This window comes from Passer montanus, unplaced genomic scaffold (assembly GCF_014805655.1).
Source record: "Passer montanus isolate IOZ18808 unplaced genomic scaffold, ASM1480565v1 scaffold3, whole genome shotgun sequence".
NCBI classification, from domain to species: domain Eukaryota; kingdom Metazoa; phylum Chordata; class Aves; order Passeriformes; family Passeridae; genus Passer; species Passer montanus.
The window spans coordinates 14,001,876-14,025,981 of record NW_024367707.1 but is presented as its reverse complement, the minus strand read 5'-3'; the positions used below and the strand labels follow the sequence as shown (position 1 = coordinate 14,025,981).

The following is a 24,106-nucleotide window of genomic DNA, read 5'->3' as shown; positions in this document are numbered from 1 at the left end:
CACCCCTGTGACACAATCTGGGAGGGCTGCCCCAGGACTGCAGTGTCAGAGACAGCAGTCCTCAGGTGCTGGCTCAGCCCACACACAGGGTCTCCTAAGAGCAGCAGCACAGGGAGGGCAGACAGAGAGGCACAACAGAGATCTGCAGGCTCACGGTGCAGCTCTGTGCATTGCAGACAGGTGGTAGTTTATCAGTCCTTGACAATGATGTTTGATGGGAATCTTGCTGAAAGACAGAGGAGCAGACACCTGTCCCTACCAGACACTTCCAGGGCAGGGGGAGGCTGAACCTAGGAATAAACAGGCCTGATTGCAAAAAGCCTTTGTGGATAAGGAGTGGCAGAGCTGTTCCTGACTGAAATGAGATCAGATCTGGACAGCACAGCAGTGCCACAGCTGGGGAGCTGCAGGAGCAGTTTCCACCCTGATTGAATTTTTTTTTTCTCTCCGGTGAAAGTCTGAGGGAGAGAAGACCAGAGGTTTGACAGCAGTGAGATGAAGAAAATGCTGTTTTGACATGCATTAGCCTGAGACAAAGTCTTTGACTTTCCATGATATTGCCTTACACATTAATAGCATTTTCTTGTCCAAGATTCATTTTCCAAAATGTCTCTTAAAAAATCTTCCAGAATCCCTGACCTTGATGCCTGCACTCTGAACTTTCAGTGGTTTGGTGTCACTGAGTTTTTAGTTTTATTTTCATCCTAGCCAAAGAAGAAGGCAGCTCCTCCCTGGTAAGGAACACAACCCTTCTGCTTAGCTGTTTTGGCTGCTCACTGTGTGGCTACGTACCAAGGTCATTCATGGAATATTCCTGCAGATTACAATGTTAAGTTAATAACACACTCTTCTAAAAATAAGCATCTCTACAGCACATTTCCTGTATCTCTTTAGGCCTTTTTATAAATATTCATACACATAAATTACAAGGAAACTCTTAAAACAAAACCTGAGAACAAAATCTCTTGTGTAACTTGCTCAAACAGTAGGTTTGTTGTGTAGAGAGGGTTTGCTGGCAAATACACACAGGCTACTGTTTGAATAGGTAATGTCATGGTCCATCTACTGCTCTTGGATGACCCAATTGTACTTATTTCCCTGTAGGAACACCACAAAGAACATCAGTGTTCATTTTTATAGAGTATGAAGTATTCAAAAAGAAAATCAGTGTGGGAGCTAGACTATATTCCTTTCATTTTTTGTTTAGATCTACATCTGAAAGGAATAATAACCCATCAAGGAAGACAATTTAACTATGACAATACTGAAGTTTTGAAAGGCAGCACAAAGACTCTCTATGGCATTGCAGCTTCTCTGTTGATAAACTACGTAAGGAAATCTTAGTTTTTTTCAGATGATCTGTGATTTAACTGTACCTGAGAGATGAAGGACAGATGGTACATATCCAGGGTTGGCTTTGCAACACAAATAACTGACACCAAAGTTTTACACGAAAATGGTATTAAAATATATGGAGATTTCAAGAGGAGTACTGAAGAACTAAATCATATTTTACAGAGATCAAATATTATCAACAGGACATTATTTTCAAGAAGCTGAAAGCAAAAAAAATTAATAGAGAGCTACATATAGAAGACATACTGGTAGTCACAGAAATTAATAAATCATAAGCAATAGAAAGGTGTACCAAAAAAATTGTGATGCTGCTAATCCACTGAAAATCTCTTCACTGTTTTAGCCACGTGACTGAAAAAAAAAATAGTTACCCTGAATTTAAGTGGAATTCTAAATTATTATTTTAATTAATATTTGTCTCCCTTACCATCATTGGTATTTTTCATTTCATGGATATGATCTGACCCACAGGAAAAGCATACTGAGCTTGAAACTTTTGGTGGTATAATCTTTGTCACCCCTTCTCTGAAACTTACGTGTCTCTTCATGTGTCTTCCACAGAATTTATGATGAATTTTTTTCCTTCTGTCCTTAAGGAACAATGCAGATGTTTAGAGAAATTTTACTGAAGTGGGGATGATACTGGGTGTTGTTCCCCTACAGTCCCTCTGCCTTGCTTGTTAACACCACTGGCACATGCAGTCGAGTATCTACAGCCTCCAAAGAGCAAGGGAGGACTGGTTTTGTTGTCATGCTGCCAGAGCTTCAGCTGAACTCCCACACTGATAGACTTTTAAAGTATGACACAGTGTTGCAACCCACCCCAACCCAATGTTCTAAGAGCCTGCTGAATTCAGAGCCCCATCAGAGAGTAGGACAGCTCTGCCCTTCAGCACAGCACCACAACCTCCCCTCTGATTGTGCATGTAGGTGCTCTGGCCACACCCGGGCAAGGAAGCAGCCACCCCAGCGGCCAGCCCATCCTGTCCTTCATGTTTGACTGAAAAGGCTGTGTAAAAAAAATCACCTGAGACATATGAACAACCATACATAAGGATGAGGCACCAGATGAATTCATCTTCAAGTCCTTTAATCTGTTTGACCATGAAGGAAGAACACAGACCAATAAAAAGTTATTTACTTCTGCATAGAGAAGACTGCTGTGAATTTAGTACAGCTTCTCCTGGTGCAGGTACGAACACTTGAAATAATATGAGAAATGTCATCAGTGAGAATATCTCACTCCATAATAACCTTGGCACAAAATATGAAAATCATAAGCACAAGGACACTGCCTGTACATTTACAGAAGAAATGGGGTTCCAATCAGCTTCAATAGTATCTTTGAATATCTGAACAACTAGAAGAGCTTTAGAGTAGCTTTAATTTTTTGAAAACACACAGGTTTGTTAAACACCCAAGTGTTCTTAAGCAAAATCCCTTATGTATTAAATCAAAGAAAACACCTGTAAATTGTGTAACTTGATTTTCTATCTTTATTTTTTTTTTGTTATTTTAAAATGAATTAAAAAATCATTTCCTATTTCAAAAGTCATTTTATGAGTCCAACATATGATCTGTTCCTATAAAATATACAAACAGCTCTAACAGTGGTCTACTACTCACTTATTTGCTACTAATATAAAACACTAGCTATGTTTCATCCATTGCTGTAAAAAATTAAAATATTTTAAAACACAGAGTTCAGATTATTTTCTATATTCTATTTGTACAGAAAGCATTAGGCATGTGTCCAGTTGGTGACAGGAGCAGCACTGCTTCAGTTTATTTGACACTTTCAGCTCTGCCCTTCAAGTGTCCTTGGCCTGCTCTGTATGTTCTTAAACGTAAGAGCTGAAGCCACCTCCTTCCAGAAACAACACTCTTGCATTCAGCATCCCCTGCTTATTCCTCACGTGCTTAGCTTCTTTCAGTTCACGAAGACTGGGAGAAAAACACAAACCACCATAAAACCCAGTACATTTGCATTTCATTTCTTTTCACCTCATGTCTGACATTGCCAATATCTTTAAACCTGCATCAATTAATTAGCTTTCATGAATTATTGTTGTTTACAGTGTTGACAAAGAATGTTTTATCTGATGGGATAGAAGTCATCACCACATGAACAAAGAAAATGTTCATAAGCTAAAGGACAAGGCAATGATGTCAAAGAGATAATTTTCTATCTGACTAGGAGATTATCAACAACCCTTGATAAGAATCATGAATTATGCCCAGAGAGCATAAGAAGAGATCTAAGACGGAAAGAAAGATGTACAAAACTCTGAGAATAAAGGAGAAGAAAGCACAGGAGTGAAAACTTGTTTTCAAAACATTTCATCAGAACAGGGATCAGGTTATTAAAGAGAAAAAGATGTGTCTGCAAGGACTAGAAAGAGACCTTCAGGAAAGAAAAACCTTTTGAGTAATCCTGTGTATAGTGGGTCCATGTACTGGGAAAAGATTCTCTACCTCAGATCATTAAACTCAGACTGTCTAGGATGCCATTTTTGTAAAAGTGAAGGAGTTATTTTTAGTTTTTTCTGTGTAAGACTCTTATTATTAGAATATGCAATAACAGAAAAAAAAATAAAGAAAAGATAATATACTGAAAATACATGGGCAGTTATTTCATTTGGAGTACATAACCTTGGAAAGCATGCCTGGAATTGTTATGTACAGTTGACTGGAGTCAGGATAATATTAAATCAAATAAGTCATCACAGCAAACATAAGGCAAGAATGCTAACGTACTGTTGAGGGGATTAAGTACAGCCTGTATTACATATAAAATCTTGAGAAGTTGTTTTATAGATCAAATTAATCCTCAATATTTGCTCTTATAAAAAAAAGTTTCTTATTTATTTCCTTGTTTTTTTAAATCAAAAACTTTTTACAGCCAAAGAATTACAATGGAATGTATATTCAAGAATGCCCTTATTGTGTTCAGTCTCTAGTGTGGAATTCCCACAGATATAATGAGAGATCTGGGGTTGTGAGGGGAGCAAGGTCAGGCTGTGTAATCAAAAGGACAGAGATATCACCAGGACACCAGCTGTGCAGTGTACAAATGATATTAGATAATTGGTCTTGAAGTGAAAACATTTAACTTTTTGGTAAAACAAACAGCAACTCCTACAACATAACCTTGTGGTTTATTGAATTTTTAAATAGACATTTAGTTTTAAAACATAATTACTAAAAGCCTGAATCAGTGTCAAGTAAAGCGTCACAAAAATGTTTCCACTGACTAGTGGGTGTTAAATGCACTGCAAGGTTTCTCAAACGTCTTACTGAAGACAGTTCCACTCCTAATATATTATGCAAACTTAGCAAGCACAGATACTGTCATTAGGGATATGCAAAATTAAAAGTTATGTTAAGATCAGGGTGCTGAGATTGGACACAGTATAGAAGGACTAAAGGGTTTGGGGAGAGACACAAATTGGATTGGGAAACTGGTACCTAAGTAGGTAGATGAAAGGTTCCTGAGATGGAGAACCTACTCTTGGTCTGAGAGCATAGAGATCTATGGGGTTAGATGAACAATTTGGTCTGCAGATCCATACAGGGCACAACCCTGATGCTTCATGGAACAAATTATGTGTATTCACAGCAGTCACACTGTTCCACTTGGTACGCTTGGTACAGGTGACAGCCACCTGAAACACATTGTGAAATCACCTTTGCAGACCATGTGAGTCTCTGCAAATGACACCTAAAATTGTTTTACACCCAGGATGCAAGACAGGTGATGAGGTTGGTTACTAGCTTGGTTACTGTCTGGTTGACATCTTGCAGTGGCATTTAGTACTTTTTTCCTCAAGTCCTTTACCATCACCTTTCCTGACCAGTAACATTGTCTCAGTGAGGGAGATAGAAATGATTGTGCTAAATGATAGAAAATGTGTTCCTAAAGGTGTTATAATCTTAAAAGGAAGACCAAAGTCTTCATTTTATCAAAAAAAATGAAAATGTGTGCCCTGGACACTGTGGTGACTGGGGGGTGATCGTAGCTGTGACATACTTGATGTATTTTGCCTTCTGGTACCTGCTCAAAGCTATAGCCTTTCTTCAGTTCTGGAATCCTGAGCACCAAACAAATCTGGCAAATAAAGTAACACCAGCAAAGTCTGGTAGAGGAAATCCATTCCTGGGATAGAGGGAAACAGATGCTACTAAAATCTTAAATACAGGTACCACAAGAAAGAAATGGACAGGGACTAGGAGTGTGCTTTTGCTCTTCAAAGCCTGAGACTTGCCAAATCAGGAAGAGCTGCTGCTCTAGGTTTAAGTACTGCTGGCAGGGTACTCTGAAGGTTACTTCAGCATTCCCAAGACCACCCAAAACTGTTTTAGCAGACTGAAGCTCTTGGCAGGTGGGGTCATACAAGGATGTTCTCCTGAGCTCACGGGCAATAAAGACATGAATAGAAACAGCATGGAGGGAATTTGCAGGATTTGGTCAGTTTTCCAAAGCATATGTCACATGCTTTTCTTTAAGTCTGACAGGAAAATCTGCAGCACAAGCTCTTTCATGCCACTATGCTGAAAAACCTAAAAATACGTGTAACAAAGTAAAACAGTAATGTTCATCTGCCCAATTAGAAAGAAGTTTATAAACTAATTTATGAAACTGTACATTCACATGTTTGCTGGCTATCTTGGCAAGAAAGTGACTCTTGATCTTGGTAATACTTGTATGTGGTCTAAAAGACAGCGAGAAATTATTTAAAGGGAATGAAAAATCAAGACAGAAACAATGTCTATATAAATAGACATTCTCTACAAATACAGTAAAAAAATACCCATAGTCCTGATTCTTCAATACAAATTATACATAAGGTAAAGATTAAGAAGGAAGTAAGAATGGATTTAAATATAGCTGCCAAAACAAATTATAATTATAATGTCTTAATGTTAAGCTCTCTGGCATAACAACGACTTGCTCACAGAAACAAATTTTCATTGTCAAATATTGATCACTAATGCCATCTTTCTGGAGTTTGTTTTAAACATGTTGCCAATCACAATTTTTTCCAGCAGAACAAGTTTTAGTAAAATGTCAGTTGGGTGGGTTTTTTTCCTGGCAATTAACAAAATCCATTTCCAACATCCACTCTGGCAACCCATCACAGTACCACTAAGCATCAGTTATGGTTTGCTTTTGGGCTAGAAGCCACCTCTAAAAAGACAATTTCACAAAAAGAAAATATCAGTCCCTGGCACTCTTATATTTGGGTAAACCCCAAAGTTACTGGACTTCTATATCACCTTTAAAACTTCATTAGCACTCATGAAAACAAACAAATAAAAAACCTCAAGACTATGGCTTTCCTGAAATTCGTGTCTTGGAGACTGTTTATACTAGAGGTCTGACCTCTAACTTCAAGTAGAAGTAGTGTTAAGTCTTAGAAAAAAAATGTGTGCCTGTGTGGAACACCATAAATACATTGAAGTGGGGGGAAAAGTAGATGTGAAAGTTAAAATAAGAAAAATGAGGGCTAGTTTTTGCATGAAAACTTAAGGTAACATAAGAAAGAAGCCTCACCAGGAAAGGTCAGTATTTTGATGTCAGACAAGACACAACTGTACAGATAGATCCAGACCCAGAGATTGCTTTCTGCCTAATTTCCAGATAGATCAAAAGAGAGCTTTAAAACTGGCCTTTCCCTATTGAGAACTGTAAGTGATGGTCATTTAGATATCCATTTTAGGAAGAGGATAAAAAGGAGTCTGGGAGGGTTTGGGGTACAATGCCAATTCACAAAAACCGGAAAATTGGTGGAAACTTCCATATATAAAGGATCCTCTTTTTTGGAAAGGATTTCAGGTCCCAAAATAGATTTCCTGGTCAAAACACAACAAAACACCAGAACAGACAATGGGGCAATGATCAATATATGACTTGGCTGCAAGAGGGGCAAGTCCTATCAAAAGCCTGCCAGGTTTCCTGCCAGCTTGGCTGGTGACCTGAAAGGGAACAAAGCCTGCAGTGTCTCCAGGCAGTCTTGCTATCTGGACTGTCTCCACATCATGAATCCTCAGGGTTCTAGTGACTGCAGTTCCAGGAAAGCCCTCCCACAGAGGCATCTTGCAGGTCACTGTTTCAAGAATTCCCTGTGCTGGACGTCCTGGCTCCCAAGACTATTTGACTCCCACTAGAGATGACAATGAGCAAGTGGCCTGGGAGAATAAAAAGACAAGGGCTGAGCCAGAAAACCTTAGTCTTGGGTTTGAAGCTTCCTACACAAACTGAACAAATTATCTTATCCCTAAGTAATTTTATTCCTTCTGTGGAAGGCTTGCTTCTGAAAAGTGCCCTTTTTTAGAAAAATTTTGTGGGAAATAAAAGTTCCAATGGATTAATTATTCTAATTAAATCTAATCTAAGCTAAATATTTTATTAAGCAACCAAATTGTATCTCTAACAGCATCACTGAATCACAGAATATGCTGAGGCTGAGGGGATCCTCAAGGATCATCAAGTCCAACTCCTAACTGTACAGCCATATCCCCAAGAATCACACCCTGTGCCTGAGAGCATTGTTTAAATGCTTTTTGAACTCTGTCAGGCGTGGTGCTGTGACCACTTCACTGGGGAAATTGTTCCAGTGCTCAAATACCCTCTAGGTGAAGAAACCTTTTTCTAATATCCAACCTAAATCCCCCTTGACACAAGTCCAAGTCATTCCCTTGGGTCCTGTCACTGGTCACCACAGAGAAGAGATCAGTGCTTGCCCCTGCACTTCCCCTCACAAGGAAGCTGTAGCTGCATTGAGGTCGCCCCTCAGCCTCCTCCCCCTGAACAGACCAAGTGACCTCAGCCCATATGGCTTCCCCTCAAGGCCTTTCACCAACTTTTTTGCCCTCCTCTGGATTCTCTCTAATAGTTTCATCTCTTTTTTATACTGTGGCACCCAAAACTGCCCCCAGCACTTGAGGTGAGGCTGCCCCAGCTCAGAGCAGAGCAGGACAATTCCCTTCCTTGCCCAGCTGGCCATGCTGTGCCTGATGCCCCCAGGACAGGGCTGGCCCTCCTGGCTGCCAGGGCACTGCTGGCTCATGTACAACTTGCCATCCACCAGGATCCCCAGGTCCTTTTCTGTGGTACTGCTTTACACCAGTGAAAATTCTCCATTGTGAAAAGGATGGAAGATCATGACAGAGTAGCAAAGAAATTCTATTTGTGTGAATAATACTTTTATTCTTTGTTCAATGTAACAAGAGGAAATTATGCCAAGACCAATACACAAATACGGTTTAGAAAACTGTCTGACAATCAGATTCTTCCTTTTCACTACAATTGACTACAGCCTACCACTACCACCCCTCTCTCATCTAGAATACAAGCATCACAGTCAAAGGCTCTTTTCCCAGGAAAAAGATCCTTTTCTGTAGGATGGCTGCAAAATGGACATATCTTCACAGTAACGTGGCTTGGGTTTCTCTTTTCAAAATCTAGTGATCACTTTTGTTAAAGTATCCCAAGCCCAGCGTTTTAGCGTTCATGTCTATCAAGGAAATAAAAAACTTTGGTAGTCACTTTGTGCTCTTAGAATTTATCTCTGCCCTGCTAATTTTTCCTGCTCTTTCTCATTACCTGAACAGGATAAGTATGTGAAACCTTACAGCATTTTCTTACACAAAACATTCAAGTCTGTTCAAACTAGAAGATGACAAGCCTATTTTCAGATTTGCATCACAAGTGAAATCACACATTCAAATGAAAATCTCTGCAAAATCCGAGACAGGGTTTAATTGAAACTTGGGAGTATGTACATATCCCTTCTGCAAGCTGCCTGAGACCTTTTTTTCACAGTGTATCCCACCAGATGCTTAAGTTTGCAGTCTGTTTGCACACCCATTAAATTTTTATTTTTGGCTGGTAATGATGTCCCCACATACACGGTCCTCCAAAAGTATGTTCAAGGTTATAAAAAGATCCTCCTGCTTTCAGTGAAAGAATATTCAGAAAGAGCAAACAAAAAGTAGCAGAAGAATGAGAAAAATATACTCCAGCACCACAAAAGTAGATTATTATTAAACACTGGTAATCATCTCCATTTCAAATGGGGCCTCAAGAAGTGATCAAAGCCACAGTGTATGGAAGACTGCAAGCACACATGGGAGAGCAGTCTTTTATCCTGATGTGTTGGGTGTCCAAAGACATGACAGTGTGCTAGATATAACCAAGTCCAAAGGGCAAAACAGTAAAAATGAATACAAAAATCTTAAACCACAGCAGAGCAGCTGCTTCCAACTGCTACGTGCCCAAAATCTAATCAACTTTGGGCCTCTGCCCGTTTCTAAAAAATTAACCTGCATTTTTCACTCCTTCAGCTGACAGACACCAAGTGTTAACTACTGCACAGCTATGAGGGTTTAGCACGTGGGATCCTCTGAGCTGACATGGTCATTGCCCCTTTTTAGCTCATTTTCCTTGCCAGGACCCACTGCCAACCTGCCAGAAGCCGGCTGTTTCATCCCTGCTATAGAGCCAGTTGCCAAACAGCTGCCATGGCGAACAGCATTCGAAACTCTACTGCTAGCGAGTTAATTATTCAAGTGTGGGAGGGATGATTTAAAACTACACATAATGCAGAACCACACACACTTATGTTTGCACTGGAATTATCATGCTTCAGATGCTTGAAGGAACATTAGGTCAGCAGCTATAACAAGTCATGTCATTTGCTGATTTTAATTCTCATGCAGTGATAGATATTCCTTGTCAGATGGTTTACTAACTATTTTCCATCTTGTGTTTGGTAAATTGCAATGTAATTCTCAATCCACATTAATTCTACACCACAGTTAATGACAAATGAGTTAATCATGATGAAATCTTTACAGAGGTTCCTTTGGGTTACCTACTTAAGCTACTGTCAGCATTACACAGTCATCACACTCAAATTAAAGGATCATTATCGCATGTATTGAATATTTGGCTTCACAGCAGGTAAATTCTGTTCAAAACATCTAGGATGCTGAGAAACAGTCTCCTTGATCCCCCCTCTCCAAAACAGCACTAGCAGGAGAAAACTCAATGGTATTAGCACGTTAAAATATTCCTAGAATCACCTGCTTTATATTTCCTTCTAGAGTGCTCTTGAGACTGCTTCCTATTTCACATCAGTGTCCAATAATAATATGATCACTTGGTACCCAGTAATCACATCACTCTTACAAATCCCCAGTTCCCCAGTGCAAAAAGACATTATAGCCTTCACAGCAACAACCCCCCCAAAAAAAGACTGCAAGTCGTTTCTATTCACCACCATTAGCACCAACTCTATCCTGATGCACTGAGTAACTGGATGCTGAAGGAAACACAAAATCTCTTCTTTCTTGTGCCATGTCTCCTCTGCAAGGTGTTGTTAACTAGAGGTGCACTGAAAATTCTCCGTGACACGCGATAAATATTATCCTTACACTTAAGTGCAATTCCAAGGAGGCAGGTTACATATACAGACGACAGTCCTCAAGGACACCCAGGAAACACTCCATACAGCAACAGAGAAATGAACACTAAAAATCCTCAGTTCTTGGGGGAAAGTTGTCCAATTATCTCAATCCTTTGTGGTTTCCAAAACCCTAACCCAAACCCTAAGCAAAAACCTAACCCTAACACTACCCTAACCCAAACACTAACCCTAACCCTAACCCTAGACCGAGGCAGGAATAGCAGCCAAGGGCTAAGGCTGAATGCTGGGAAAAAGCTGTGGAGTAAAGCATGTTGTGGCAGTTTTGTGTTACCCCACGGATGCTCTGTGCAGCAGCAGTGTACCTGGAGCCCTGGGCTTTGTGATTTTCAAATCCCTAACTCTAAGCAGGAAAAGAACCCTAGGGCAAGGGCTGGTTCCAGGGAAAAAGCTGTGAAGGAAGGCATGTTGTGGCAGTTTTGTGTTCCCCTAGGGATGCCCTTTGCAGCTGCAGTGTGCCGGAAACTCTGGGCTTTGTGGTTTTCAAAACCCTATCCCTAACCCTAACTCTAGCCTGAGGCAGGAAAAGCAGCCTAGGGCTAGGGCTGGATCCAGCGAAAAAGCTGTGAAGGAAGGCATTTTCTGGAAATTTTATGTTCCCCTAGAGATTCCCGCTGCAGCTGCAGTGTGCCTGGAGCCCTGGGCTTTGTGATTTTCAAAACCTGATCCCTAACTCTTACCCTAATCTTAAACCTAACCCTAGCCCTAGGCAGGAAAAGCAGCCTTGGGCTAGGGCTGGATCCTGGGAAAAACGCTGTGGATGAAGGCATGTTGTGGCAGTTTTGTGTTCCGCTAGGGATGCCCTTTGCAGCTGCAGTGTGTCTGGAGTCCTGGGCTTTGTGGTTTTCAAAACCCTAACCCTAGGCTTAACCCTAACCCTAGCCCAAGGCAGGAACAGCAGCCTTGGGCTAGGGCTGGATCCCAGGAAAAAGCTGTGGAGGAAGGCATGTTGTGGCAGTTTTGTGTTCTCCTAGGGATGCCCTTTGCAGCTGCACTATTCCTGGAGCCCTGGGCTTTGTGGCTTTCAAAACCCTAACCCTAATTCTAACCCTAACCCTAGGCAAAAAAAAGCAGCCTAGGGCTATAACTGGTTCCCGGGAAAAAGCTGTGGAGGAAGGCATATTGTGGCAGTTTTGTGTTCCCCTAGGAATGCCCTGTGCAGCTGCACTGTGGCAGGAGCCCTGGGCTTGGGAAAAATGCTGTGGATGAAGGCATGTTGTGGCAGTTTTGTGTTCCCCTAGGAATGCCCTGTGCAGCTGCACTGTGGCAGGAGCCCTGGGCTTTCTGGTTTTCAAAACCCTAACCCAAACCCTAACCCTCGCCCTTAAAGTTTTGAATTTTGAAGAATTTAGTGGTTTTATTTTGAATATATGTTTTTGATGTTTTTTAAAAAAATGAACTGTTTGTTATATTTGAAATATTTTCTGGAAAATTAACCCAGTTGTTAACTTGTATGTTCTAGAAAGAACAACGTTATAACTGCACCCAAGTCTACTATGCTACACTTGATCATGACCTAGCAGCCTAGGGATATGGCTAGTTCCAGGGAAAAAGCTGTGAAGGAAGGCATGTTGTGGCAGTTTTGTGTTCTTGTTGGGATGCCCTTTGCAGCTGCACTGTGACAGGAGCCCTGGGCTTTGTGGTTTTCTAAACCGTAACCCTAGGCTTTACCCTAACCCTATCCTGAGGCAGGAAAAGCAGCATAGGTCAAGGGCTGGTTGAAGGGAAAAACCTGTGAAGGAAGGCATGTTGTGGCAGTTTTGTGTTCCCCTGGGGATCCCATTTGCAGCTGCAGTGTGCCTGGAGCCCTGGGCTTTGTGGTTTTCACAACCCTATCCCTAACCCTTACCCTAATCTTAAACCTAACCCTAGCCTTAGGCAGGAAAAGCAGCCTAGGGCTAGGGCTGGATCCTGGGAAAAATGCTGTGGATGAAGGCATGTTGTGGCAGTTTTGTGTTCCGCTAGGGATGCCCTTTGCAGCATCTGGTCTGGAGTCCTGGGCTTTGTGGTTTTCAAAACCCTAACCCGAACCCTAACCCTTGCCTGAGGCAGGAAAAGCAGCATAGGACTAGGGGTGGTTCCAGGGAAAAAGCTGTGAAGGAAGGCATGTTGCACTCATTTTGCGTTCCTCTTGTGATTCTTTTTGCAGCTGCATTGTGCCTGAAGCCCTGGGCTTTGTGGTTTTCAATACTCTAACCCTGACCCTAACCCAAAGTCTAACCCTAGTTCGAGGCAGGAAAAGCAGCCTAGGGCTAGAACTGGTTCCAGGGAAAAGCCTGTAAAGGAAGGCATGTTGTGGAAATTTTTTGTTCCCCTAGGGATGTCCTGTGCAGCTGCAGTGTGCCTGGAGCCCTGGGCTTTGTGGTTTTCAAAACCCTAACCCAAACCCTAACCCTCGCCCTTAAAGTTTTGAATTTTGAAGAATTTAGTGGTTTTATTTTGAATATATGTTTTTTATGGTTTTTAAAAAAATGAACTGTTTGTTATATTTGAAATATTTTCTGGAAAATTAACCCAGTTGTTAACTTGTATGTTCTAGAAAGAACAACGTTATAACTGCACCCAAGTCTACTATGCTACACTTGATCATGACCTTTTGCTGAACTGAATTTCCTTGAAGAGAGAAAACCTTCGTAACCCTAGGCTTTACCCTAACCCTATCCTGAGGCAGGAAAAGCAGCATAGGTCAAGGGCTGGTTGAAGGGAAAAACCTGTGAAGGAAGGCATGTTGTGGCAGTTTTCTTCTTTTTGAGTCTGTCACTTTTAAGTTTCAGTATGACAATTTAAGAGTAACATTTTAATTACCTTTTGAGCCCAATTTTTATAAATTAGTTATTCAAAAATTAAGATATTATTTTGCAATGAATTGAGGAAATGAATAAAATTATAGATAAAATACATAATCAGTCAGAAACAAGACAAGTATAAGCTAAATTAGACATATCCAAAATTATTTGAAATTTTAAAATTTTTTTTTACTTTTAATTAGTTTTATTTTAGGTTTGTAAAATTTTATAATTTATCGCACTAATACCTTTTGTTATTTAGGGACCATGGTATAATCTAACTCATTGCTTCAATTCACTTCCCCGTATACTTCTCACTTGAGCTACTCTGGATTTGTGTAAAGAAACAGGTAGGGTGTAAGTGTCCAGACTTGGCCTTCTGTTCAGCTGGACCAAACAGAAACCATGACAGTAGTACAAATCAGTGGAAGGAAGAATTGGGATCATACCCATACTAACCAGTTCTGAATTCCACAAAAGAAATACCCAGATGCATGTAGAAGTAAATTCAGGCCTCTCTGGGCTCATATTTTTTATGACTCTCATTGAAATGCTTTGTATCTGACTACATATGGGGGCCAGGCCTTTAGCTCCCTGCACCATTAGCAGCTGCTTTGGCACCTGCTCCAGCATCACTGCTCTCCACTTGCCCAAAAGCCAGCCTTGCCCCACTCACTCTTCCAGGCCTCCCTCATAAGGTAGTGCCCAGCACCCATGGGACACCCTGCATCCACTGGGCAGCCTGGTGCTCATCTCCCTTCCCTTGCCTGATACAGCACTGTCTCCTGCACTCCTGATGACTGAGTGCTACTCCTAAGGGTCTGAAAGGTTATTCTGGAAATGAAGAAGAAAAATCCCTACAGCACTTCAAAGTACAGCAATATCATTTAACCCTACTAGTTCCTCCTGTGTCACAGACAGCAAACAGCAACAGTGAAGAGTAAGAGTAGAAAAGTAGATGAACAAAAAATAAAAATCAGTGCTTTTTTTTTCTCTCACTTTGGGATACCCTCCAAATTAACAAAATTTTCTCCGGATAAGGTCCAATATTAACACTAAGGCCATACTGAATTAGCAGCTTATGATTCAGGTGTTGCAGAAGTACTTGGCAGGAAGGAAACACATCAGCTACGCAACCAAGGGGAGTGATTTCTCCTTAATTACAGCTTCAGCAACAAGGTATGACACTAATCAGAATAGAGTTGTTTGAGAATGGCACACTTCAATACTTCTCCCTTCTATAATAAATATTCATGCATTTAAAAATATATTGTGCACTTGTATGTGTTTGTGGGTGTTTTATTATTTTGAGTTTGTTTGTTTCTGTTTGAGACAATGTTGAAGCACTGGTATGAGCCTACTATGAACATCACAGCACTCTGAAAAAAAATATTGGATTAGAAGTGACCTGCTTACTGTGTTCTGGGTGAGTAGACTAAAACAGAACACAAATATTCCCATTGGGAACTACTTTCCTGGCTTAGCTTGAAAGACTCCAGTGCCTGAATCTTGTTAAGAAAAAAAAAAGACCAAAGTCAAGAGCACTCAAAAGAAAAGAGAATTTAAAAATAAAACAAAACACCCAGCATGACCCATGGACTGCCCCAGTGACAGTTTCACAGCATTCTACAGTCACACTGTGACATACAGTTCTAACACTTTTCATTAACGAGAAGATACTATTTTTTTTTGTTCAATTGTGCCAAAAGAAGAAAAGAAAGAAGTTTTGGCTTTGAAAACATGGCTGTGAGTCCCAAACTGAGCTATAGCATGAAGAGCACTGCTAATATAATTATACCTGCATTAGAAGTCTACTAAAAAAAAAAAGAAAAAAGGACCAGGAGATGAACCAACTCTTTAAGGTGACTGAAATACATATAATCACATTTCCTTTGAGAAGTGCCATCACAGGAAGATAAAGTAATAGAAATAAGAGATCCTTGATTTGGAAAAAAAAAAAAATAACCCAAAAACCTAAATCTTTTCCCTTATTAAAAAACAGTCCTGCAGAAAAAGTCTTACTTCAAAGCTCTTTCTGTTTACACAGTAGTAAAACTTGCATATACTATATTACTGGTCCACAATTTTACAACTACCAAAAATATTCTTTTATAAGCTGAAAAATCCAGTTACATACAAAATTACTCATCTAGATGTGCATTTATTAAATAACAGTGACTGAGTGAACATCATAAGCCAATGTAACAACACAAGCTTTTCATCTTGCTCTCTAAGACAAAGAAAATGGAGGAAAGCGTTTGCCAAAAATGTGACAAATGTCCTTTTTCTCTGCTATTTTTCTACAAGTATTATTAACATACAAAGCAAACACAAAACTTTAAAATATGCCAAACAACTTTCATGTAAGATAACTTTGCATTGTGTAGCACTTTTAAGACAAAATTCCAGCATAAGGCTGTCAGAATAATAGCTCCAAAGGGCCCATTTACATTTTCCTAGCAGCTAATGAATTGCCATGGAAAATGGCAGCAGGCAAGCTTATGGGAAGCATCTTTAAATCTGTTTTTCCTCTTTCAAAACTATGAGCCCGAGTGCTTTGCTTGGGAGTGAAACACTCCCTGTCGGCTTCTAACAAAGACTGAAAGAATCCTAGTGTACCTTTGGAAGAAAAAATCATGGAAGTAGCATACATTGTCACACACAAAGGGAAAATGAAAGGAAAAGGGCAGGAAAATACACATGGACAGTTTAGCCTGCATTTTATAATGTCTACTATCAGTGCTTAAAAGAAAACCATATGCAACAGGAAAGAGTATTTACTATAATTTTTTTTAGGTGCCAATAGTTACTCTAAGACAGCAAACCTGATAGAATTGAACTTCATGCAATGCTTAGCTTACAGTGGACTTGTACTCAAAAGCCTCTGTACAAGACAATAACATATCCTAATTAGCTCTAATAAAAGCCACTTTAAAGGCACAGCTTTTCATAGCCCTCTTTTGACCTCCACGCAAACAGAGAAGAATATGAATACTGGAAACAAGTTAATTATGTGAAAAATTGCTTACTTTATATCCAAATAGTATAAACCAGTTTAGTCTTAAATAGGGAAAACAGAAACTGACCTTGCATAGTAGGAAAATGGGGTATAAAATAAAGACTGACTGCTTTTTTGGATGCTGACATGATGAGGTCTGGGTCTCAAGTTTACTTAGTCCAGGACATCTCCATAAGATGATTGCAAAACTGTAATAGTGAAACCTAAATATTATTAAACTGATGAAACACAGTTGACTAAGCATTTAACTAGCCAGAAGAATTTGGGACACATGAATATTGGTGACAAAAGAAAGCTTATGTAAAGTTGATGACCTGGGATATGACCTAGCCTGATTAGTAAGGAAACAGCATATCACTTTTACAGGGAAAATAATAAAAAGAAATGTGGAGGGAGCAACTCAAAAATTCTTCCTTCCTGAGAGTTTCCACTATAATTTAACAGTACACAGTGTAACCCACTCCTTGCTCTCCTCCCTCCCTCTCTCCCTCCCTCCCCCCACATTAGCTTCTATTGTTCAATCATCCAAAACTCCCAAGACAAACTTTCTCACAACAGCTCCAGAGGAAGAATCCAGCAAATGAACAAGGGTCTTACTGTCTGTGCCTCTCTTCCACAGTTACCATTGCCCCATCCATTCTTAATCATAGGCAACAGAGGATTCAAGTATTAAGGAATTATTAAATTATCAAAACAAATACATTATGTCAGAACTGCAGAATATAGAAGCATGGCACTTAGGTCTGGGCAAGCACCTAAGCCACATCATTACTATGCAATGGGATAAAACCTGAGTGTACAATAATTCTGACCCTCAGGAATAAACTCAAGGCCACTGCCTGCATGGGAATGACAGCGTATTGTGACCAGGTCACTAAACAAAAAAATTAAGAGATCAGGACTGTAGACATATTACAGCACAAGAGTATTCACTTAAGCACAACATCAACAGCTTGACAAGCCATGCCTCATTGCACCTTTGTTCCTTTCCACCCAATCTTTCCTCACAGTGGAAGAGTTTGTGAAGACAGCTATATCCAAAGGTATGTAGGAGCACCCAGGTGAGACAAAGGTAGGGAGTACTGAGACAAAAAATTACTTCATGCCATCTCACTGCTGTTCAATCCCAGTTTTGCAATTACAGAGAGCATCATTTTGATCGTATGGTCACAACTCCTGGGATTCCAAACCATAGTCATCTTTTATTTTTTTCCCTTTTTCAGAAAAAAACCCCATCAAGTTTCTAGGGGCTGCAGCATCCATTTCTAATGGCACAGGCATCTTTCTTTTCAGCTGTCAAAAAAAAAGTATTCTGCTGAGAATTTGTGCTTCACTGCTTCCATTCTGTTATTAAACAATGATAAATAAGGATCAACATTTGACTTCACAGTCTGACTGAGACCTTTATTATTGTCATGCTGTTTTCCACTGATCAATCCTACTGTAAAAGTAAGAATCCAAAATGGCACAAGTACACCTGAGGTCCAAATTGATTCATGCCCTATCTTCAACCATATTTCAGAGAACGGGAATTTAAGCAGTTTATATAAATTACATGCATTTTATTCTCCACTGACAATTTTATAAAAAACTACTTTGCTCCTAGGCTGGTATTTGCCTTGCACCCAAAAAGCATGTACTTCTGGAGGAAAGATTATACACCTAAAATTTTGAGCAAAAGACTTCTCTCAAGACCAGCATAAAAAGTAAGTTTTTGACATTTTTAGACTCCTGTACATTTAAATGCATCCTCTAAGATCAGTTCTTCTGGATAATATCTTAGAAATTGCACCTCGGCATTTCTCAAGGAGATCCTATTTGTTTGAAAGCTCCCCTCTAAATTAACTTCAGGACTGGGAGTGTATTTTCCACAGTGCTTGCTTTTTCAGGAAACATCATCTAAAGGTCTAACTCTATTGACTGCAGTTCCTGTTTTCCCTGAGACTAAACTGGCCATCCTTGTTTGATTAATCAGGACTGATTCCCAGAAGCCTGCTTTAGCCAGCATCTGAATTACAGACTACCAGCAACGTGCAGCACAAGCGTAACAGAGCTCCAACTAGTCTTGGACTCTCTACACCTCAAATACCCTAATTCCTTCAAGTGCTGCAAACCTCTTGAATGACTTCAGGCAAGTCATTTCACTGTACCTTAGTCATCTTCCACGAAATTGAAATACTTACACGAGCCTTCTACATAGGAGTTACACATGCAGCAGAAGCCCAGAGTTAAGCGCTCTGAGGCAGTTTCAGGGATAATTTTAATAATGCTTCTGAGAAAATTCTATTGAAGAACAACTTCAGTGGATAATTTTAATCAAAAATTTGTATTCTGAACAACCCACACAAGACAAAGTATGCTCTAACAAATGAGAAGAATCATTATCCCCCACCCTCTCATAAGTGTCCTTACTTCTTTTGGGGAAACAGGTTTCCCCAAAACACTATCACTGTATTGATCTATTTAGCCCATTTAGCTCCAGCTGGGGCCGTTAGTCTAAGAAAAAAAACCAAAAAACATTGCAGCCACTCATTCTTCATCTGATACTCACCTCATCTCCAGCTGTTTTCAAAGCATTTCCTGAACCTTATATGATCTATCATACTGCTGCTGAGTAACCTCTAGATATTCCACCTCAGAGCACTTGATTGGCTTCCCTTTAAAGTCATGCAATTCAAAGGTGGGAGGGATATACTCCTCTTGCCTCCTCCCCTCAAAAAAAAAAAAAGTTATTTTGAACACATTGTGCTAGCACATGTCCTGCCTAGCAGACTGTTTTGAGTTTTTCCACTTAATTGCCAATATCTTTATGCTGCTGACCATAGTGCTCTAGAGAGAAGAATAAAGCCCCAAGTATTCAGTGCTGGACCCAAAACTCAAAAAGCTCCTAAAAAAAAGATAACAATGACATAGTTAAAACCATGGTAAGTCATTAGAAACACTTCACTACTGCTAGAACAGAAAAGTTGGCATAGTGTTAAAATACAATGAACAAAGCAACAGAAAACACTCCCACCGTATTAAACAGTGGGAACAAAACCACACAGACAAATGATGGATTGTTCACAAAGCAGATTGCAATATTGTTTACAATTACAATCTCACACCGTTCTTCAAATGTTCTTCCTAACACTGCTGGTTGCTTGGCACTATGTTTATAACAAACTTTCTTGAAGGTCAAATTGTACCAGAAAACTCTCTTGGTATTAATGGATGTTTGCATATTTGTTAAGCACCCCACATCTCACACCACTGATCTATCAGAAGAAAGTACTGATTAAGAAGAGTCCTCTTCATAGTTTTTCTACATACAGTGATATAGGTTCAAATTCAGTTAATCTAATGTAAATGGTATCTGCTTGATTCAGCAGGATCTGGGTATAGGCATGATTGTAAGGTTGACTTTTCAACCTTTTTAAAAAATCACTGGGTATAGAGCACAAATGCATCAAAAAACAATAAAAGCCTTTTTTCTTTTCTTAATTAAAGTTCTTATTGAACTTATATCCTTATTGAAAGTCAACAAGTCTTAAGAAAGGAGCATTTCCGTGGAATATTGTCATTTATATATTGTCAGTCTGATACGTAAGTTCTCTTTCTGTGAAAGCAACTTACAGATGTGCTCTCTAAGCCATCACATTGCATCTTGAGCTCTTCCTTGTAACCAAGACTCAAGGAAAATGTTTAAGCTTGATTTATATTTCATGAGTTAACTAAATGTCAATAGAAGGAAAAAGAAATAACTTTATTCAGTCAAAGAGAATTCAGGAAGCAATACCAATAAAAGGCTATAGGAAGTATAATAATGCATTAAAAAAATCTATTAAAGCTAATCAATTAAGAACTTTTTAACATGTCAGCAAACATGAAGAATCTTGGGCATCCAAAAATATGTAAAATGATCCTCTAGGGGAGCTGTATACAGTGTGTAGCAGTTATGGCTAATGGGCCCATGTGTGAAAGGTACGAAAAAAGGTTTTTTGATTTAAAAATGAAAAAAGTAGTTTTGCAGTTACAGAAATGCCTCTGGACCATAAGTGTTTCTAAGATTAATAAGAATCTAAATTAATTAGAGCAGAACATACAGAAGCAAAATGAAGAAACAGAAAAAATATACACAGTTTACAACACCGTATTGCAGGATAATCATAAAAGGAATGAATGAAGAAAAAATGTTGGGGTTGAGGTTTTTTTCAATTTATAATACACTTCATTTTTTTCTATTTTTTCAAGTCTGAATGCCTTTTCCTGGTGTATCCCTACTATAGCACTCTATTTAAATTACTGATGAGTTGCTTTCTATCTGTCTGGCCTTGCCAAGACATTACTACAGTGTCATATGATAACAGCCCATTTCTGTTGTGCAACCTTGAGAAGAGTAATGACACAAGGGAATAATATGCATGACACATGCATCACCTTGTCCAGTATCTTTTGGAACAGGCTTTATCATCACTTCAAGTCACTTCCAACATTTTTGCCTCCACTACTCTTATTTTGGCAGCCACTTCAGAGTAGCTTGTGGAACAGACACTTTTATGGTCAGAAACGGAGCCACTGAGAAACTCTCTAGCAAAACAAGAGTCTCACCAGAAAGAGTCATCAGCTGATTCTAACCTGATTTAATGAACCACCTTTCAAAGAACTGAAATTAAATCTTGCCTGACTTCCCAGTAGGTGGCTGGAAGTCTCAGTACCAACATGTCCAAAGCTGGAGTAGCTAGCCATGAGGAGGCACTTTGGACATCCCCATTTACTTAACCTGTACCAGTGCCAGAGATCCTGAAGCTTCTAATTATCTTGGACTGCAGGTGTCCAGAGCTCTGACAGCTCAGGGTGTCTCTCACACTGTGAGAAACCTGTTCTGGCTGCACAGCCTGAGCCACTTGAGGCTCCATTAGGCAGGTCAAGTAGTTTCACACATGCTGGTGATGTTCTTCGTGTAGAATTAAAACTTGCAACAGAGCAGGCCTGGCAAGCAGGCTAATACTGGAAAGGCAATATCCTGCTTTTCTTCATCTGACTTCTTTACTGGATTTACATGGCAAGATGCTATCAGTTGGGCATGCTGCCACTCTGTTTTAACCCATGATGGTAACAGATAACACTGTCCTTATCTGGACCCACCAGATTTGTCTTATTTTCTTCATTTTCTGTTGAAAAAGGCAAGGGAGAGAGAAGCTGGGTGGGCATCCAGCAGACAAACAAGGTCAACTCGCCCCATCTTCAGTGTGTTCTTTCCCAGAAATCCATTTCTAAGAAGTGAAGGAGATGTTAAAGAACCCCAATTCTAAAGGAGATATACAGCCTGACTGAAATTACTCTTTTCTCCTCCTTCACAACTAAACTTTACCAATTTCAATAATCTTTTCATGAAAAATGGTAACTTTATAGTGGAAAGCATATATTTAACAGTCCTAGTAGAAGAAGTAGTAGTGCTGCTTACATTTACTAACAATAATTAACTACTAACATTTACTAAGAATAATTAATTTCTAACAAGTAAAAAGTGATGACTGAAAACTATTAACCAGAACTAACACACAACAGAGAAGTTTTTAATTATCAAAATTGTCCTAGCTACTTTTTGATAATATAAGATATAATTTTCTTTTGAAGAATCCACAAGGTGGCCACAGTTGCGTTGGAAATCCAGTTCCTAAAGCATACATTAAAAAAAAAAAATCTACTGCATGATGTACCTAATGTAAATTATACACCCAATGCAATATTCATTCATTGTGAAATAGACCCACATGAGAATAGCAAATCCAAAACTACTAAACGTTTCCCTAAGTCTAGTCTTGCATCTGGGCAGGTTCAGATATGCAAACAGGTTCAAGAGCCATAACTCATTTTGGTGCACAGGGTAGCTGGCTACAGCTGCAGACATCCACTGACTGAGTAGCTAAAAGACCTTGAGGACCATGTGGGCATAATCACAGGATTGAAGCTTTATTCACATCTGTTTAGGCTCTTGCACTTAACTTTTATGCTATGATTTCAACTTAATATTCTGGGCTTACACCTAAGTTGCTCTGTTCAAACTGTGGGGTTTTTATTATTTTTGTGCACATCTTGTATACTCCATGAAACTGGATCACTGCAACTACACAAACATAGCATAGCTATACAATATTAAAAAATATTACATATAGCCCAAGCACAATGCAATTGGGCTTACAACTAAGTTGCTCTGTTCAAATTGTGGGGTTTTTATTATTTCTGTGCATATCTTGTATACTCCATGAAATTGGATCACTGCAACCACACAAACATAGCATAGCTATATACAACATTAAAAAAATATTACATATAGCCCAAGCACAATGCAAATCCAATACTGAGATACAACAAAACAGGCTAAGATGCTTATTTAAAAAAAATGCTGTGAATATGGAAAAGTGGACTGTGCAAGCATCATCCCCAGCTTCCACTGCTGCTTTCCCAGATCTTCACCATTATACCCTTAACCAACATAACTGCAGGGGTTGCTGCCTGTCATACAAGGCAGTCAAACAGGCTATTTTATAAAGAATTTGAAAAAGAGTTACAAAAGTGGTCTAGACCACCTTGACAAAATTCAGCAAACAACTGGCTACATGTCTGTCGGCTGGCATTTTGGCAGTGAGCAGTGGCTGGTGTAACTAGCAAAGCCATGTCCCAAATTGCATGAGTCCATGCAGTCATTTTCCTGTTCTGTGGGATAAAATACACCTCCATGATAAATGAGCAAACAGATTTTATGCAGGTGAAAGGAAAAAGAGGAATGATGGCAGAGAGCTTCAGTGAAGTGGACAGCAGGTCTATCAGGCTGGGAGCAGGCAGAGCTGCCCATTGCCATCTGCTTTCACTGGTGGGAGCACCAGTGGGGATGCTGCCATCTGTGTGCAGTGCGTGCAAACCAGGGCAGGCAGAACAATACCTGGAGTTAGGGACTGTCCTGCTTCCAGCACTTCCTTTGGCCACCAGTTTGACCACAGCCTTGAAAAGCTGGTTTTGTGATAAAGTTCATTTACGCCTATGAAGGGGCAAAGTCAGCAGCAAAATGCCTCTGCAAACTATATTACATCAGTCTTGGCCAACTCCTTTTCCCCACAACCTCATAAACATTGATCATTTTTCAAGCTCCCACACAGGACACTGTAGGATCTCCTTCATCTCCCAGCAGAGACACATGCAAAGTAATGATACCTGAACATAACTCTATGAAGATTTTGATGAAAAATGCTCATGCTAATACTGAAATGAGCTTTATTTTCCCCTCAGTTATAATTATTTAGTCCTTTCTAAAAACAGCATCTTGTTACTTTTGCACATCTCTCCTTTTCCCAGTTTCCTACAAGAATGAGAGTCACCGACCACTGCAATGTACTAACTACACCCTATGGCTTGGCATGGAGACTTCAAAGTTCAAAAGTACCCTTTTCTTAAGTGAATCTGGTTTAGTTGTCTGC

The 24,106-nt window shown here is 39.7% G+C and overlaps 1 protein-coding gene across 3 annotated transcripts in view; it reads right to left on the bottom strand.

The window, feature by feature from the left end:
* The window catches only part of MYO16 (myosin XVI), a 362,051-nt gene that overhangs the window by 293,154 nt on the left and 44,791 nt on the right, over positions 1-24,106 (bottom strand). Inside the window, exon 1 of one of the 3 annotated variants that reach the window (XM_039714366.1) lies at positions 1,893-1,997. The exons of the other annotated variants lie outside the window; for them this stretch is intronic. The gene's annotated coding sequence lies outside the window, so the exon portion shown is untranslated. Of the gene's footprint in view, positions 1-1,892; positions 1,998-24,106 lie in introns of those variants that run through there. 3 annotated transcript variants of the gene reach the window in all.